General features: G+C 38.0%; 1 long non-coding RNA gene across 1 annotated transcript; it reads left to right on the forward strand.

Moving 5' to 3' along the window:
* Positions 1-3749: 3749 nt before the first annotated feature.
* On the forward strand, positions 3750-8021 carry LOC121014587 (uncharacterized). The gene is made up of 3 exons (XR_005783290.1): positions 3750-3899; positions 5313-5412; positions 7945-8021. It is a non-coding gene; the product is annotated as an uncharacterized LOC121014587 (long non-coding RNA).
* Positions 8022-13995: the final 5974 nt, after the last annotated feature.

Genomic DNA, 13995 nt, shown 5'->3' on the forward strand with positions numbered 1-13995 from the left:
TTTTTTTTTTTTTTTTTTTTTTGGCCAGGATCCCTTACCTTTCCCCCTGTTCCCCATATACTCCAGGTGCTTTTGTATGCATTTACTTGTGCTACAGTTTTAAGTACAGTGTGAGTGTATATATCTCCAGTTCTTTTGTTGTGTGTGGTAGAGAGGGATGGCATGGGATTATAAAAATGTGCCTTATTCTGTTTTAAAAAATTGTAAATTGTATCAATTTTCTAAGCTTCTTGCCCCATTTCTATTTGTTTTGACACAGAATTTGTTTCATCAAATGAATGAGTTGTGGTGAAACTGTCAAAATATATAGATAGACGGTTGCCAAAGAGCCTTGAAAAAAACAACTATGTGTTCATCACGGGGGAGTGCATTAGCAGAAACATCTCTCTATCAAATCATTGAGCAAGTATTTTTAAAATCTATAGTGGGATGCATGTTTTATATCAAGATTACAACAAAACAACAAAAACCCCAGAATGTAATATATACAAGGCACCATGCTTAGCACATGGGCATGAAGATACATGCAAAGACCCATATTCACTAGGTATGCAAAACAAAGCAGAAGCAATTGGAAACGAGAGGTTTTCATTCCTGCTGTGTAAGGCTATGAATTTGGGCTATCTGCTTAATCTCTCTGGATGGGCCTCAGTTTCCAGTTTCATACGAAACAAGGTTGAACACCTCTGTGATTGTTTTTACTCTGCTAATCAGTCTAACCAGAATGGTCCAGTGTGTGCACAGAAAACTTAGCCAACAATGTCAAGATATAAAGAATGGCACCTGTACGGTGAGTGAGTTCAGAGGAGAGTTTGCTGCAAGCTGAGTGCTGGAGGGAAGGACTGCCGGAGGGAGGACTTCGGCTGGATAGTAAAGACAAGGTACGAACTGGATGGCAGTGAAGACAAGACGCGGAGTTTTAATTGGTAATCATGGCAGCGATTTTTAGTGATGAAGGCCAGATGCAGTAACATGAAAAATAACAAAAGTTTTAAGGAGAATTAGAAAGCACAAGAAAAGTTTGGGCAAGTATGTTGCAGTGTGCCCACGATCCATCCGTTCCCCACTCTCCTGTGAAAAAAATCTCAAACTAAGAAACAGAGTGCTCTATGGAATAAACTCATTCTGGCAATGGTATAAATTGCTTGTTTTTGTAGTTTTCTAATTGCATTATGTACTTAATGGAATATGAAACTGAAAAAATCACTATAACATTTTCCATTTTGGATTAATTTCATACAGTAAACAAATGGTATCTCTGTACTAAAACCCCTTAAAGCACTGGATGATATTAAATATCAAATAAAAATAATTTTGTGATATATATAATTGGTCTCCTAGCAAAAATTCATTTGGTACCTACTATGTGCTAGGCTCTGTGGTAGATGCGGGGGCAGATATAAATAAATGGTCTCTGAGCAGAATAAGAAACACTAGTTTTGGTTATTGACAATGCGTCAATCAATAAAATAATATAAATAGGTCTTTCTAGGAACTGAAGAGTATTGCAATTTATATTACTTTATCCCCTCCCAAAATCTGAAAATTGTTTTACATTGATTTATTAACATTGAATCTTTCTTGATACATGATTATTACTTTCATTAAACAAATACATTTTTATAATTGTCAGTCAGGATTTTTAAATTATATTGATTATTCCTAGCTTACAGAGGTGACCAAATTTATCATGTAACTATTTATTTAGAATTTATAATATTCATTTATTGGAAACAAAGGAATAAAAACTTTAGAAGATTCATAAATGCCAATGAGCTACTTGTTTCCTTGTCTACAAACTAAAAAAGGTGGTGACAGAATTCTGACATTACTTCCTGTGAGAAATTTTTACAATGTGAAATTGACAGTGCATAAACCCAATGCCATCAATTTTCAGAGTGTTTTGAATTTTCCTCGTAAAAATAAAAACGACAGCAGTAGTCACACACAACCTGAAGTGCCATAATTTCTTCTCTAAGAAGAATTTGTTAAAGGTGATGGCTCTAACCAAGATTTGGTCCTTTGACTTGTTCCTACATCCCTTTCCTTCCCCCACTTTTCTAGGGACTTTTCTTCTGTAATTAACTTCTCTGAATTAACAAAAAACTTCATCATTTTTATCCTACAAGTGACTAAATGTTCAAATTCTAATTATTTTATGTAAGTGTTTAAAGTTGGCATCAATAATGGTGGTTATTCGTGTTGGGGGGAGTGAATGGGACTGAGAAGATGGGAGAGAGGGGTGACTTGGCTGTTTTGGGGACAGAGATGGGACAGAGACTTCTCACTTATATGTCTTTTTTTTTTTTTTTTTTTTTTTTTTTTTTTTTTTTTTTTTTTTTTGAGAGAGTACAAGCAGAGCAGAGGCAGAGAGAGAGGGACAGAGAGGATCTGAAGCCGGCTCTGCGCTGACACAGGCTGACAGCAGAAAGCTCGATGTGGGGCTGGAACTCACAAACCATGAGATCACGCACGACCTGAGCCCAGCCGGAGACTCAACGACTGAATCACCCAGGTGTCCCCTCACTATATACCTTTCAGTGCTTTTTGGTGTTTGAAGCACATAATTGTAGCCACTTAATCAGACAACAGCAACAGTAACAATAACATAACTGGAAAGAACAAAATCATCCTTCAATTTCAATGAGAATTTTAGAGTGGAACTTTGTAGGAGCTGCAACATGTAGCAAATGTTGCTGGTTATGTGTGTATCAATTAGACAAGATACTTGAACTGCAGGCTTTTCCCGCAGAATATTGAGCTGACGCATTTTAAAATTTCTGCTTAGCATGTTTTTAAATATTTGCTTATTTGCCACATTAGTAGCATTAGCCACCTTTCCCTACACCAACTTCCTCAGACCATACAGCTATCACTATATTTACATGGGAAGCACCAACACAATGTCTCAAGGCTTGAACCAAGGTTATAGGTTGTATTGCATACTTAACTGGAGTCCAGACGCAGGTGCCGGCAGGAGCGGAGACAGCAGCGCTCAGGACACCAGCCAGGTAGGGACACCTGCGAGCCAGGCAGACCACGGGTCAGGCTCCTGGGACGAGAGGACACGTGGACAGGTGTCTACGGCAACAGGTGAACGATCGGCTCCAGTAGGACTTCTGCAAGGGTGTGGAGGCCACCCACTACATAATGCAGGTGACTACTTGGGATTGGCCTGCCCCTCTCAACCATCGTCCGGGCCTAGGCCACACCAAGACATGGTCCCCTGTCGCGGATCTGCCGCGAGGGAGCGGGAGGAGCTTGCCGTCTCACCAATTTGGGCACCCAGCGCAAGCCACCCTGAAGTGGCTGTCCTCGCCCGGCACCAGCTCCGAGGAGCTGTGCAACACGGCGTTTGCAGGCGCGAAGCTGACCCTGCGGCTCCCAGCTGAGCTGAGGAAGGCGAGGCCTCGGCCGAGGGCGGGACTCCGCGCTGCGTGCGCACGTGGTGCTTCCGGTTCCTCACGCCGCGGGCGCCATCTAGGCTGGCCGTGCCTGCGCCGACGTGGGTTACTTCCGCCTCCGTGGCTGGAGGCCTAGGGCTCACGGCCGTTCCTTTCGCCTTCTTCCCCATTTTCCTTCTCTGGAAGCCGAAGCCCATCTCGGCCCGCTGCCCTTGCTAGCTGTGCTCTGAGTGGAGAAGGGCCGCCCGGAGAGCATGCCGGAGAGCAGGGACGCGGGGCTCCTCCGAGAACACCCCAGTGCTTGCCACTAGCCGCGGGACTCCAGAAGAGGGTGGCAGAGGGGATACCCGAGTGAAGGCCGGGCAAGCAGCCGCAGACGCACCTGGCGAGGCCCTGCGCCTGGATGGATGGAAACTGGATGGATGGAAACACAGCCAGAACGGTTCTTAGGTCAAAAGACGCCGAGGGGAGCCTACTCTGTGATCATGTGTGATGGTAATTTCAGATTTTTTTCGGGCACACGGTTGTACGTGAGAGGAAAGACGGGTGTGGGTCTGAGCTTGTTTGGAGGTCCGATTGGCCCCTTCCAGTGGCTGCGGCCACAGGGAACTGAGGGTACCAATTGGGCCAGGAGGTTCCACAAGCTCCTCTTGTTTCTGTGCACGTGGCGGGCTCACTCTCCTGGCACCCTCCACTCTAAAGCTGTACCGGGTTTCAAAAACCCACTCGAAATGAGGAAAAGAAGTCCCTCCTGGCCAAAAAGAAAAGTGTTCAAACCAGGAGCGTCCATACATCACTCAGTATGGTTTTCTATGTGTTAATTCACAAAGAAAATAAATATTTCCCAGGTGTTTTCTATTCAAAAAGAAATTTTCAGGGGGCCTGGGTGCCTTAGTTGGTTAAACATGGAACTTTGGGCTCAGGTCATGATCTCATGTTTTGTGAGTTTGAGCCCAGCATTAGGCCCTGTGCTGACAGTGTAGAGCCTGCTTGGGATTCTCACTCTCTCTCTCTCTCTCTCTCTCTTCCCCTCCCCCACTTGTGTGCACCTGTGTGTGGTCTCTCTCAAAATAAACCTTAAAGAAATAAAATTTAAAAATAATAAAAAGTAAAAAATTCACTTTCAATGATAAGGGAGGAATCTTTCTCATCCTGTTACATACTAGTGTTCTAGTAAAGGTAACAGTTTAAGAACGTTTGCCTTTCTTGGATCCAAAGGAAAGTGCTAGATTAACAAGCACCGGGTTATCGTGCCTGCTATACTGCCTTACATCTCTAGAGTCTTCCATATGAAACTTTAGATACTTCACATTTATAGTACTGTAGTACTATTCTTATTTTATGAATAGTGAAACAAAGGCTGAAGACTAGGGGACTATCCATGATCACAGATCATGGAATCATAGTAAGGAAGTAAATTCTCAAGAATGGATCCTCACTCAGTCATTTTGTTGAGATCATCTGACCACAGGGTAGAGAAAATGACTTGTACAAATATGACAATGAGTTTGCCTACAAGGATTAATAAATGCTCTTATTTGAGAGGTTTTCTGACTCAAATATACATTTTCTTAGAGCAACCGAGGCTGGTAGGCATATTCTCCCTAGTCATTATTTTTCACGAGGTACCGCAGGAACAGTGCTTAGAGACTATGAGTATTCCAAGAATCTAAGAAAATGTTGGAGAAAGGGGACAATATATATGGGAAAATCACAAAATTAGTCAACTTTTAATTCATTGCCTGCAAAATGTAGCATTACGGTATTTTGGCAAACGTGGTTCGACTCATGATTTTGTGTCAGTTATAAAGTGTATTTTAATATCTGATGAGTACATTTGAAACATGTTTGATGTGACATTATGCGTTTCAAAGAATGCCTAGAGCTTATGAAGGACCTCTTTCCTAGTGCCACCTGGAGACAATTATTCATCAAATGCCAGCTCAAGTGCCACTTCCTCTGAGAGCCGCTCACTATTCTGCATTTCTGCTTCCTCTGGGCTAAAGAGGTAAGCACTTACTTCTTGGTGTCCTGATGATAATTTGTTCAGACTGCTATTGTAATAGTTGATTATAGTTTTGGATTGTTTGTTGGTTGGTATGCTTTAACATACTGCCTGGATTCTTAGTTTATCAAGGGGAGAGACCAAATATTACTCCTCTCTATTCCCAGTATTGAGAACAGTACTGGTAACATGGTAGGTGCCCCACGGTTGTTTAATGATTTAAATTACTTTTCTGTGCAAATAACAGAGTATCTAGAAATCTCCCAGTACAATTATACTTCTTGGGGAATCCACATGTATTTATGAAATGTACATAATTTTGAGACTTATATTGGATTGTTTTACCTGGTTCGCTTTGCATCTCTAGCAGTTTTTCCTAGAACTACCTGGGTAGACAAAGAATGTTCGAATTAGGTTTGATCATTTAACTTTCTACCAGTAGCCTGAAACTTCCCCAAAATGCCTCCCTCCTCCATTCTCTTATTCTATTTTCTCTTCCCACCATGTTTCCCCCTCTTTACTGCTTCCATTTTGGACCAATTTTGAATGAATTTTTGGACCTAGCATCAGTTCTTTTGAGAATTATTTATGTGTAAGAACTCTGAAGATTCAAGATTTTCCCTCCTATAAACCTTTTCATAATTTTCTCATTCTTCTAAGCTGTTTGTTTCCTATTTACATGGAGGGAAAAATGCAAGAGAGAGAACATGAGTGTTCTCTTAAAATTTTTACACTTACCCATTCTCGATTAATTACAATGATATGCTGCAGATGTCCAGCATAAACTGCATCATTTAATGTGTAATTACACCTTTTAGATGAATTCCACATCTTATTGCTGTTATTTTCCATGGACTGGAGCAGTTATGTGCCTGAGCAGAATTAAGTTTCCATCATCCCGTGTCATAGGATATTACCTCATGGAAGATGAGAGTGAAGTAGAAACTAGCATGAAGAAAAATTTTTCTTAAGATAGAAAAAGTGGCATTTTGGGAATTCTTTGAGGTTACTAAAAGATAGGAAACTGTCAGATACCACTATTAATTCATGTATAAAAATAATCTCCATTTTACATATAGTGAAACTGTACACATGACAGTGAGTAATATTGCCTCTAGAGAAATAGGTTTTCAAGAAATATTGTATCGTGGACTTGGTAACAATACTGTTCATATGCTTCAACTTTATTCATATGTGAGAATACCTATCTTTTAAACCCAAGAAAAAAAATTTAGTGTTCAAATGATAAAAGGGTAAAAGCAATATATAACATAAGGGTTTTTTTTTTTTCTTCATTTTGAACCTCATTTTTTATGTTGTCATAGAACTAACAAGAAGTGCAATTTTGGGGTGCCTGGGTGGTGTAGTTGGTTAAGCCTCCGACCCTTGATCTTGGCTCAGGTCATGATCTCACAGTTTGTGAGCTCTGTCCCGCATTGGCATTGGACTCTGTGCTGATGGAGCCTGCTTGAGATTCTCTCTCTCCTTCTCTCTGCCCCTCCCCTGCTTGTCCTGGGCAGGTTCTTCTTCCTTTTCTAGCCTTGCAAAATGCTGGGAACAGACACAGGCCTGTAGGGCCCCGGGCAGGTCTGTACCTCCTCTGGCTTACTGAAGACTGTTCTCTTCTGCTCCCTTCCCCTGCCTGCCGCCCAGGAAGCTCAGGGAGCTGGTTCTGTGTGGGCGATGGGCAGCTTCCGGCATAGGGATGGGACTTCAGGGCAGGCGTGCAGTCTGTTGAGTCCCTTGGTTTTATGTCTACATGTGTTTCTTCTAGTAGACTATCATCTCTTAAAAGATAAGACTCGATATTTATTTTCTGACAACTGCAGTGCAGAGCATTGTATATAGAAATGTTGCTAAATAAACAATTGAGTTAATAACACATTTCTGAATACACTAGAAATTTAAAGGACAATGAAAAACACAGATTACTTTAATAAGGTCTGGGCATATTCATACTTAATACTATTGTTTAGATGTAGAAAGCTTAGGAAGATTTTGTTGTTTTCTCCCAGTCTTCCTCCTAAACTGCACATATTGTAGTTTTACCATCAACAAAGTAGGAGAGTTAAATGCTTCTTAATGTGAAAAATAAAAACAAATTATAACTAGGGCGCCTGGGTGGCTCAGTCAGTTAAGCATCCAACTTCGGCTTAGGGAACGATCTCATAGTTCGTGAGTTTGAGCCTCACGTCGGTCTCTACTGACAGCTCAGAACCTGGAGCCTGCTTCAGAGTCTGTGTCTCCCCCTCTCTCTCTGCCCCTCCCCTGCCCATGCTCTGTCACTCTCTGTCTCAAAAATAAATAAATATTAATAAATATTTTTTAAAAAAGAAATTATAACTTAGCATATATAGAGAGTAAAGAAAATATCACTCCCAACCTAACAGTGTAAGAAGTGCAGACAACCTACAAAACCAGGATTTGGGGGGAATCTACTAGAAAGTTGAGGATGTAAAGTAAAGCAAGTTGATTAAATTCCTTAGTTGTCTCTCAAAGGAGAAAGAGGACAAAACAACTATTTTGTCTTGACAGAATGAAGGTGATAGAGATGACTACCATACAAGTTGGTAAGAGGGAAAAAAAACTCTGGACATGGCCCCAAAGACAGATAGTGAGTAAAGAAACATCTATTTAAGAACATCTATGACAATTCAGTAATAAAGGTGAGAGTCTGTAGTGTGTGAACCAAGACTTGTGTCTTGCTCCCTGTTCCCAGCTCAGTGAGGCAGATACTCTGTTCCACACTACTACTTTCAAGAACACCAGACATCTTCCTCTCAGCTCCAAGAGGGAGACTTTCTTCCCAGGAGGAGTGGAGCATTGTTGTTTCCCTTTTCATCCCCAGCTGCTTGTTACTAAGGTCATGTCCTGGGTGGGTGCATTTGAGAGGCGGACAGGTCCCTTCTTCTGCTCAGCCCCCACTCATGGGACAGACTCTGCCTTGGGTGCAGCACGCTAAAATACTGGGGCCTGGTCAGTTTTGCCCTGACTCTGGAGCTGGTGGTTTCCCACTAAGAGAGACAAGCCAAGAGAACCCTGTGCTCCTGTTCTCACCTACCGAATGCTGAATTCCTAGAGCATGGTGTCACTCAGAAGACTGCCATTGTCCCTATCCTTAAATCCAGAACTTTGGCTCAGAGATTTTGCCTTAGCAAGAGAAACAGGCCAAAAAAACAGACAGCTACTAATTTCTTCCCAAGGCACTGACTTCATTTGCAACAGAGTGAAGAAATTCCAGGCTAAACTCAATTTCAAGAATAATGGAGGTTGTGGTGAAGCCATTTGGGAGGAGATTCAAGCTACAGGCTAAACTATAGGTCAGTTTGTTTCAAGGAGAGAACTAGGGAATAATTCAGGGAGGAGAAGTCCTGGCATCAGAACAAAATGAAATGTTTATCAGAAATTGTTCCTTCAGAGGAGTCATATTTGATTGGATTCGTTTATAGAACAAGTTATGCCCCAGGGCATTATTAACAAAATAGATCAGCTAGCTGGTAATTGGTAAAGTTTAACTTTTAGAGATGATTAGGGGAAATAGATGGAAAAAGTCCTACTAGTACCACTGTCATCTCAGTGTGACTGGGCATACCTGAATTTGTACTACCCTGGGGAACAACATCACAGGCTGACATTAAGGGTAGGGAGAGATTAACTTCACTAAAATAATCCGGTAAGTCACTAGACAAACAAATAATAATAATAACAAGCCCAATGGTAAGGGGTGGAATAATGTTCAGAGTTGCTACTATATATTATATAAAATTGCCAGTTTCCAAAAGAAAATTATGAGAATGTAAAGAAACAGGACTATATTGGTAAAAAGGTCAATCCATCAAGATAAAATGATTATAGGCATATATGCACTCAACATGAAGCAAAAACAAGAGAAGTAGGTAATTCAACAATAAGAGAGACTTGAACATCCCATTTTCAATAATGGGTAGAAAATCTAGATAGATCAGCAAATAAATAGAAAACTTGAACCACACTATAAACCAACTAGAAATCAGACATTTTTGGAACGCTCACCCAACAAAAGCAGAATATGCATTCTTCTCAAGTGCTCACAAAACATTCCCCAGGATAGACCATATGCTAAGTCATAAAATGAATCTCGATGACTTTAAAAGGATAGAAATAATACAAAGTATGCTCTCTGGCCACAATGGAATAAAATTAAAAACTGATAGCTGGAAAATTTTGGGAACTCATAACTCATAAATATTTGGAAATTAAACATCACGCTCCTAAATATCCAATGGGTCAAAGAAGGAATCAAAAAAGAAATAAGAAAATACTATGCCATTAATAAAAATGAAGACAACATACTAAAATTTATAGAATGAGACTAACATAATAGAGGTAGATTTATAGTAGTAAATTTCTATATTAAGAAGAAAGAAAGATTGAAAATCAGTAACCTAAACTTTCACTTGTGAACACTGAAAAGATACCTAAACCTAAAAGTGAGCAGGAAAAATAAAATAATAAAGATTAGAGCAGAAATTAAGGAAATAGTGAATAGACAAACAATAGAGAAAAATCAATGAAACCAAAACATTGGTTCTTTGAAAAGGTTGCTAAAATTAATAAGTCTTTATCTATATTGATCAAGAAGAAAAAGACTCAAATTATTGGAATCAGAAATGAAAGAGGGAGCTTAACTGCTGATCCTGAAGAAGTAAAATGAATTTTGGAAGAATCCTGTATAAACTTGTATGCCAACAAAATAGATAATGTAAATGAAATGGGAAAATTCCTAGAAATGCACTAACTACCAAAACTGACTCTGGGAGGAAAAAAAAAAAAAAAAAGACATTTGAACTTAACTTATGTAATATGTGAAAAGATTGAGTAAGTAATTTTTTTTAAATCCACCAAAGAAGCCCAGGTGACTTCACCACTGAATTCTACCTAATATTTCAAGAAGAATTAAATCCAATTATTCACAAACTTTTCTAAAAAAATTAGAAGAGGAGGGAATACTTCACAACTCATCTTTGAGGCCAGTATTACTATAATATCAAAATCAAAGATATATCACACAAAAAAAATAAAACATAAGTATCCCTATGAATGTAGACAAAACCCTCAAAATATTAAACCAAATCCAGAAACATTAAAAAAAAAAAAAAAAGAAAAGAAAAAGAAAAACACACCATGACCAATGGGATTTATCCTGGGAACATAAGGCAGGCTCAACATTTGAAAATCAATGAATATTATATATTACAGTAGTACAATAAAAAAACAAAAATAAAAAATGGTTCTCTCAATAGATGTAGAAAAGGCGTTTGACAGAATCCAATATCTTTTGATAGAAAAGGCACTCAACATACTAGGACTAGAAGGGGATATCCCTAACTTGACAAAGAGCATCTATTGAAAAACCACAACTAATATGACATTTAATGATGAAAAACTGGATGTTTCCCTTAACATCAGAAAAACATAAGGATGTTGTCTCAGCTTTTATTCAGCATTGTACTGGATGTTTCAGGGCAGTTACGCAAGCAAAAGAAATAAAAGATACCAAGAATGGAAAGGAAATAGTAAGATTATCTCTATTTGCAGAAGACATCATTTAATACATAGAAAATCCTAAATATTTCACTAAAATGAATTAGAATAATAAATTACAAGACTAATTGAACTAAAATAATTAGAACTAATTAAATGAGTTCAGTTAAGTTGGCAGTATACATGATCGATATACAGACATCATTTGTACTTCTGGCTGCTTGGAAATAATACTTCAAAAATGAAATTAAAAATTCATTTGTGATCGTGTAGGAAATAGTAAATTATTTAAGAATGAATTTTACAAGAGAAGTACAAACTTATAAAAGGGGAAAAGCTAAAGAAGATGTAATAATTGGAAAAATCCTATGTTCATGGATCAAAACACTTAATATTAATTTTTTTATGATGGCAGTACTCCTAAAACTAATCCACAGATGTAACATAATCCACATCGAAGTTTCAGTGGACTTATTTATAGAAATTAACAATTCGATTCTATAATGCATACAGGATTTCAAGACCCCAAGAATAGTCAAAATAAATTTGAAAGAATTACATATAGAAGACTCACATTTCCCTATTTTGAAATTAACTTCAAACCTTGAGTAAACCAAGACAGTGTCATACCGGCACAAGGATATACAGATCAGTGGAATAGAATGCCTGCACATCTGTGGTCAACTGGTTTGCAACAAGGGTGCCAAGACCATTCAGTGGGAAAGCAAGAATCTTTTCAACAAAAATGGCCGATACAACTGGATTTGCAAAGAATAATTGCCCCCCTTCCTCCCACTATATACAGTAATTTACTCAAAATGCATCAAAGCCTAAATGCAAGAGCTACAGCTATGAAACTCTGAGAAGAAAACAAAAAAATAAATAAATGAGTCAATGTATTTAATGTACAGTGTTCTATTAGTTTCAGGTGTACCATAGAGTGATTCACCAATTCTGTACATTACTCGGTGCTCATCATAAGTGTATTCTTTTTTCAATTTTAAATCCGGTGTAGTTAATGTTGCGTTGTATTAATTTAAAGTGTACAGTACAGTGATTCGGCATGTCTCTATATTTAGTGCTCATGATGGTAAGTGATCACCTTCACCTATTTCACCAGTCTCCCGTCTACCTTCCATATGGTAATGCTGCAATAAACATAGGTATGCATATATGCATTTAATTGGTGTTTTTGTGTTCTTTGGGTAAATTCCCAGTACTGCAATTACTGAGTTGTAGGGTAGTTCTATGTTTAAATTTTTGAGCAACCTACATACTGTTTCCCACAGTGGCTGCCTCACTTTGCATTTCCACCAACAGTACCAGAGGATTCCTTTTTCACCACATCCTTGCCAACATCTGTTATTTCATGTGTTTTTTATTTTAGCCATTCTGACAGGTGTGGGGTGATATGGTATTTTTATTTATTTCCCTAATGATTAGTGATGTTGAGCATCTTCTTCTGTGTCTGATGGCCATCTGTATGTCTTCTTCTAGAAAACTATCTGTTCATGTCTTCTGCCCATTTTTTATTTTGATTATTTGCTTTTTTGGTGTTGAGTTGTGTGTATTTATATATATGTGTGTGTATATATATACATTACATATGTGTGTATACATATACATTTGTATACATATATACATACATACATGCATACATATATGTGTGTATACATATACATTTGTATACATATATACAAATAAATATACATATGTATACACATATATGGCAAAATATATATATATATGTGTGTGTGTGTGTGTGTGTATATATATATTTTCTTTTTTTGGATACTAATGCCTTATCCAATATGTCATATGCAAATATCTTTGCCCACTCAGTAGATTGTCTTTTAGTTTTCTTGATTGTTTCCTTTGCTGTGCAGATGCTTTTTATTTTGATGTAGTCCCAGTAGTTTATTTTGATTTTGTTTCTCTTGCCTGAGGAGACATTTCTAGAAGAAGGTTGCTATGGCTGATGTTAGAGATATTGATGCCTGTGCTCTCTTCTGGGATTTTTATGGTTTCAGGTCTCACATTTAGGACTTTAATCATTTTGAGTTTATTTTTGTGTATGGTGTAAGAAAGTGGTCCAGTTTCAGTCTTTTGCTTATAGTTGTTCAGTTTTCCCAACACTATTTGTTGAAGAGAGTGTCTTTTTCCCATTGCATATCCTTGCTTCCTTTGTCATAGTTTAATTGACCATATAATTGTGGGTTTATTCTGGGCTCTCTAATCTGTGCCATTGATCTGTGTATCTATTTTTGTGCCAATACCATACTGTTTTGATAATTAAAGCTTTGTGTAGTATATCTTGAAATATGGGATTATGATGATTACTGTAGTTTTGTAGTGTATCTTGAAATCTGCAATTGTTATACTTCCAGTTTTAGTTTTCTTTCTCAAGATTGCTTTCTTTGGGGTCTTTTGTGGTTCCATACACATTTTGGGATTCTTTGTTCTAGTTCTGTGAAAAATGCTGTGGGTATTTTGATAGACATTGCTTTAAATATTTAGATTTCCTTGGATAGTAGGAGCATTTTAACAATACTTGTTCTCCCAATCCATGAGCATGGAATATCGTTCCATTTGTTTGTGTTCTCTGCAATTTATTTTATCAGTGTTAGATAATTTCCTTGGTTAAATTTACCTCTAGGTATTTTATGATTTTTGGCACTTGTAATTGGGATTTTCTTAATGTCTCTTTCTACTACTTCATTATTAGTGTGTAGAAATGAATATATTTCTATATATTGATTTTGTGTACTTAGACCTTACTGAATTCATTCATCAGTTCTAGTAGTTTTTTGGTGGAGTCTTTAGGGTTTTCTATAGATAGTATCATGTGATCATCCAATAGTGAAAGTTTCACTTCTTTGTTATGAATTTGGATGTCTTTTATTTCTTTTCTTGTCTGATTGCTGTGGCTAGGACTTTCAGTGCTATGTTGAATAAAATGGTGACATTGGACATCCTTTTCTTATTTTGTCTGTTAGGGGAAAAACTCTGTTTTTCGCCCTCCAGTTTGATGTTAGCTTCGGGTTTTTCATATATGGACTTTAT

Source organism: Herpailurus yagouaroundi, unplaced genomic scaffold (assembly GCF_014898765.1).
Source record: "Herpailurus yagouaroundi ecotype Mexico unplaced genomic scaffold, PumYag 203, whole genome shotgun sequence".
Lineage (NCBI taxonomy): Eukaryota > Metazoa > Chordata > Mammalia > Carnivora > Felidae > Herpailurus > Herpailurus yagouaroundi.